Source organism: Macrobrachium rosenbergii, chromosome 56, assembly GCF_040412425.1.
Source record: "Macrobrachium rosenbergii isolate ZJJX-2024 chromosome 56, ASM4041242v1, whole genome shotgun sequence".
NCBI lineage: Eukaryota > Metazoa > Arthropoda > Malacostraca > Decapoda > Palaemonidae > Macrobrachium > Macrobrachium rosenbergii.
The window spans coordinates 19,393,234-19,399,410 of record NC_089796.1 but is presented as its reverse complement, the minus strand read 5'-3'; the positions used below and the strand labels follow the sequence as shown (position 1 = coordinate 19,399,410).

The 6,177-nt window shown below is 41.0% G+C and overlaps 1 non-coding gene across 1 annotated transcript; it reads right to left on the bottom strand.

The window, feature by feature from the left end:
• Positions 1-5,652: 5,652 nt before the first annotated feature.
• On the bottom strand, positions 5,653-5,725 carry TRNAV-AAC (transfer RNA valine (anticodon AAC)). The gene has a single exon. It is a non-coding gene; the product is annotated as a tRNA-Val (tRNA).
• Between the last annotated feature and the right edge of the window lie 452 nt (positions 5,726-6,177).

The following is a 6,177-nucleotide window of genomic DNA, read 5'->3' as shown; positions in this document are numbered from 1 at the left end:
TCAAAAGGGTCAGGCCCAAAGTGGCTGACCTCTGAGTATTATCATTTTCTGCCTTTGGGGAGGTAAGGCCTCCAAGGCAGATTTGTGTAACATTTATGAGTGATGAGTTTAGGGCTAATAACCCACAAATATAGCTTTAAGGTAGCTGAGATTAATGTAATTTGTCCCCCTTTATGTAGGACCAAGGTGGATCTAAGTGCTTGAGGCCTTTTGCATCTCAACCCTAGCTGATGGTATGGATTCAACCGAAAGATACAGGTGGATATGTTGATTGGATTAGATTTGTATTGGAAGCTGATGCTCCTAACAAAATTGTGTGTCATGAAGGGCTTGTGCCCAGGAGACTGTTTTTGGTTGGGTTTTGTCTGGATCCTCAATTAGGTCCAAGATAACTGTGATGTAGGTGTGCAACTGTTAACATTTTCTAATTTTCAGGAAGATGGCTTGAGTAACTTTTTGGGAATTAGAATCTGGTATTCAAGCCCAGGAACCACGTTCTGGCCTGTAAGCCTGACCCTATTCTGGTGCAATTTGAGAATTGGTAGAAGTTACAAGGAAAGGCCGTTATGGGTGGCCCTTCCTGGAAATCAGAGTCTGTAAAGTTAAAATTACTTGATAACAAACACCATGCCTTGAGAAGATTGGATAATCTGGTTGTAAGTTAGATGGGACCCTGGTCTGCAGGAACAATATTATACAGTGTTTGAAGTATGAAAAGGAAGGTATTATAGAAGAGATCCCACCCCATCAGTTGGAGGGTGGGTGCCCAGTGTTCTATTTGCCTCATAGACCTGTGGTGCGGGAGGGTATCTCCACAAAATCAGGCCTGTGTTTGATGGGTCAGCTTGTGGCAGTAATGGTGTGTCCCTAAATGACTGTTTAGAAAGTGGCCCTTCCTTAAACCCAGATTTAGTAAAGTTCTACTGAGGTTTAGAAGATGGAAGGTGGCCTTAACTTCTGATATAATACAAGGGCTTTCCTTCAAATTAAGGTGAGGAGGAGGACCGTGATGTTCTGAGTTTTTATGTTGAAGAAAAGGATATTGTAAAACATTTCCATTTGTAAAGTACCCTTGGAAATAAGAGTAGTCCACTTTTTGTTGAATGCCACTTTGAAATTTCATTTAAAATACCCTCCCTCAGAGGTGGTTTCTGAATTGCCTTGAGAATCTGTATGTTGATGACTGGCTTTCTGGGGCTGATAGCCCTGCTGAGGCCTGTGCAAGATTTGATGAAGCCTGTGGTATGTTGTTGAAGAAGGCTGGTATGTCCCTATCAAAGTGTACTTCCAATTATAAAACCTTGCCCATGACACATGATTCTATTGTAGAAGGTGTAAAAGGTGTTAGGCTTACAATGGGATTCTCCTCGGACTGTTTTACATTTAAGGTAGAATGTGATCCCATTGGGGATATTGTTTGTACTAAAAAGAAATGTGTTAAGCCTAATTGCTCGATGTTTTGACCCCTTGGGGTTCATATGTCCCTTTATTATGCATGCAAAAATACTTATTCCAAGAAATCTGGAGATTAGGTCTAGATTGGGATGAACCATTACCTACAAGAAGGCTATGCAAGGCAGAGTTAAGTTGTGGGTAGTAGGACTTTCTGTGCTTGAATCATTGAGAATTAACTGTTACTTATTTTCAGAATTGTCCTGGAGATCTCCTGCTATTGAACTTCATGCCTTTGGTGATGCGTCGGAAAGAAGTGCAGTGCTTGTGTGTATGTGAGAGTGCCGAAGAGGGTAATTTCAGGTAACATTGATTGCTGCTGAGGTAAGGTAGCCCCTATAAAGAAAGTTTCCCCTCCCTAGGCTAGAATTACTTGGTGCCTTATCGTGTGCTAGACTGGTCGTTATTTGTGAAGTCTGCGTTGCGGCTGGTCCAGGAGGTTTCAGTTCGATGTTGGACTGAGTTCCTGTTGCCCTAAGCGTGGATTAAGGAGAATGAATAGATGGAAAACCTTTGTAACCAACAGGTTGTGGAAATTCAGGACTGAGCTCCACCATCTTGTTGGCAACATTGTCCTGGAAAGGACAACCCCGCATGAACCTGATATCGAGAGGTGTTTATGCGGAGCAACTCACACAGTCTGATGTTTGGTTAATGGGTCTTTCTTGGCTCAGCTCCTCATCTCTCCTACTTAAGGAAGATGCGAGGAGGATTCACCGCAGCAGAGAGCAATGTGAAACAGACACTGTTTGTGTTGCTGTTGGGTCTGATCAGCCCTTGTTTGAGTTTTCCCGATGGAGCTCCTTTCCGAAGGCACTCAATATAGTAGGTTGGGTGTTAAGATTTGTTGGTAATTGTAAAACTTCATCGCATAAAGCTGGTGGTCCCTTGACTTATGGAGGAAATTGATGAAAGCCAAAAGGTCAAACTGCTCTACTGTGCTCAAAGAGGCCTTTGCAAAAAAATAAATGCTCTGGCTTTGTCTCAACCCCCCCTAAAGGGGTCCCCCTTTAGTCAAACTTGAGTCCTTATCTAGATGAGGAAGGGTTGCTGAAGAATAAAGGCGCAGAGAATAAGGTGAGTTTTGAGTAAGCACCTATCATTGTCCTGGTACTTACATTTGCTTTGTTGTTGGTTCGTTTCCAGCATGGATTGCTTAAACATGCTGGTGTTGCTGTGCTTTGTTTCCACTCTGCGAAACAATTATTGGATCATTCGTCTTTGTCAGATTGCTAGAGGGTTTGCAGAGAATGTGTGGCTTGTCGTAGATGTGAAGCCAAGGCCTGTTCCCAGCCTGTGGCTCCCCTTCCCCTGAGTTAAGAGTTAAATCTGCCCCTCCTTTCCACTGTTACAGGTCTAGACTTTGCTGGTCCCATTTTTGTGTTGATTTCCCCTCCAAGAAGTTGTATATTCTTCTTTTTACTTGTGCTGTTGTCAGGCTGTCCACCTAGAGCTTACTGGGTCTCTCTCGGTTACTGATTGCAATTTGGCAATTAGATTCGGTTTCTAGACCAGGCGTGGTGTACCTTCTGTGTTTCTACTCTGACAATGCTAAAATCTTTTTAGTGCCTCCAACCTGTTGAAACAACATTATGGCCCCCATGGCCCCCAATGAAGTTTATTGTACCTAATGCCTTGGTGGGGAGGCTGGTGGGAATGCCTCATTAGATCAGTGAAGGTTGCGTTGAGAAAGACGTTGGGCACTAAGACATTGTCTGGAGTGAATTAAAACCACTCTTCATGAGGTGGAGGCATGTATCAATTCTAGACCCTTGACATTTTGTAGGTGAAGAACCTGAGTGTTGCTAATCCCCCTTCCTCCATCTCATTTTCTTATTGTGTCGTTCAGCAGGTTTTCAGGTGGAACTGGCAGATGACTCTGCCTCAGTGTGACGTCAAAGGATTTGTGTGTGAGAAAGGCTGTGTGTCTGAGTCAGTTGGAGAAATTCTGGAACATCTGGCAATCCAGTACCTTAGAAACCTGCCTTGCATGGTAAAGGGTTCAAAGCTAATTGTAATTTAACAAGGGTTCTGTTGTAATAGTAAAGGAAGAAAGAGTGCCTAGGCTGCTGTGGCCACTTGGAGTTATTACTGAGTTGTACCCTGGAAAGGATGGAATGGTGAGAAGTGCAAGGTTAAAACTAAACATGGATTTGTAACTAGACCTGTTCAAAACCTATACAATTTAGAGATTTCAGATATCAGTGAGGAAAGTGTTTGTAATTCCCCTGATGAAATAATAAAAGGAAAATCCAGTTATGGGGATCCCTTGGACCCAGTTGAATCAATCACTGAGTCTACTGTAGGTAAAACCGAAGGGGGAGATCTATTAAAAATACCTGTTAAACTTGATTTGTAATTTTCAGGTTGTGAGATTGCAGTGGAGGTTCTTATGATGATAGGATGTTGGCACACTCTATGGTGGGAAAGATGTTAAATATATGTTTTTGTCAAAGAATGCTCTCGATCTTGTGTTTACGTTTGTTAAAATGTACGTTTAGCGTCTAAAAGAACGGCTCCTATTTATTTACATTGTATCAATATGTGGAAATTTAAGTAGATTTTCTGAGTATTACTAAACTTTACTTATATGACAATTGTGGTGTGTGTTTAATCAGGTATATATGTGTTTGTGTTGCAAAACAATTATTGTTTTGCCTTTTTGTTCAAGGTGACATACCAGGAAGTTACCCTTTCCTGTGCCTTGACCACACCCTGTGCTATGTCGTATTTATGCCCTTTCTTTTCAGGTTTCTTGCTATTTTTATATTGAAGTTGTAAATTGATGTACCAACTGGGAATTATAAAAAGATTGTAGAACCTGTTACGTTCTCCCCAAAGCTGTTTGAATTTTGAATTTTTGTGAGGAAAATAAAGATATCAAGGAAGCACGCGTTTCCCTCTCTCCCGTGAGAAAGTTGAGTATTTGAGGAGATTATGTCTCACGATGAGGGGCCAGAGGCCCCAAATAACCTACACCTTTCAACTATCTGCTCCCTACCTTTCCACTATCTATCTCACCATTCTCCCCTCTGCCTCTTTCCACCATGGCATACCTGAGGTACGATTAAATCTCTTTTTGGAGAACGTTGTCCACTGACCATTGCATCCATCATTGTCAACGGCAATTTTAATACGGACGCCTTTTTAATTTCGGCGTTCCAAAGTGTATTAAAATTGGTAGTTTAAGGCTTATGGACGAGTGTAAGGGGTTTAGCTCGCATTATAACTTATCATTTATTCTGTAATAAATGGAAAACTGTTATGTTAATTTTCTTACTACACAAAAGTGTTAATATAATTTACATAATAATGATACAATTACAGGAGATATATGAGAAAAAGATATTTTGTTAAATGCTTTATCATATTCGTTAACCTCCAATATGGAAATTCGGTCACAAGTTCATCGGACGAATGAAGAAGGACTTTACCCTTTTGCAGCCTTCCTCTTGACATCCCCCTTTTGTTTTTATATACTGTATATTCCATCTATATCTGACGTTTATCCATCCAATTAAACTTGTTCCCGTCTACGATCAAGCTCTACAGACCATATTATACGCTTCTACTCTAAGGAAGTGTTGGGAGAATACACACATTTTGAAGCTTGGGCATAGAGAACGGAGCTCAATGCAACGTTGAACAATGCTACAAAAAAGGACAGAAAAAGAATGATGAATTTCCGTTAAAGAGCAGGACATACACTTTGAAATATCATATCGTTTTCACAATAAGAATATCTGGTTTAATGGAAACCGCTGATTATAAAAAGCATTTTTATCTATCGAGTCTATCAAGCGTTAATCAGGCAAGGGTAGTCCTGGGTGGAGTGCGACAAGCTTCCAGTGAATAACTCCCCCTAAACTTATAATGGGGAAAGATTAATGACAATCTTGATTTGGAAGATTTGATGTACTCTACAGCCAGTGGCATTATATGCAACATCCCCTTCAAGGGCGTAAGTTCAAGGATGCACCTGCCATCCCCACTCCCCGCCTGCTACACAGCGGTATCGATTTCCAAGATTCCCCAAGACAGAGCCATCCAAACAGCAAATGCCTCACTACTGCAACTATCTACGGCCTGTTTGAAAGATTCGTTACCACACACACCTAATAACACAGCGGAAAAATGCAACCAGCCATTTTCCCATTAGAGGTCTGTGGCAAGGATGAACTAATAAAATGCAAAACATCCTGTGCTCACCAGGGCTCGAACCTGGGACCTTCTGTGTGTTAGACAGATGTGATAACCACTACACCATGAGCACATACTGGGAAGCGGTCTCGTGTATAACTGTGTCTGAGGGCAGCAACTGCTTTATTCAGTTAATCGTGAAATTCTAAGAATAAATAAGTCAATTACAAATCTACAGTCACCAGTAATGGAAACTTATAAAAAGCTAAGAGAAGTTTATACCATTAAAATTAAAATTAGGTAAGAGAACTCTATACAATTCTGTTTTTTTTCTAATTAGCAAGACTGACTTTTCTTATGTGATGCGTTATGTCGTAGTGTGTAACGAAAATACACCATATGACTGGGAAAAAGCCCTTACTAACTGCATTATTAATACTGGGTCATGCCCAATGATAGACTCATTTATGGCTAACAGAGGAAAAATCGATGGAACAATAAAAACTTCTGAAAGACTGCGCGCCGTGAAGCAAAAATAAACAGGCCCAGAAGCTCTACTGCATACCTTATGTACAAAAATATCTC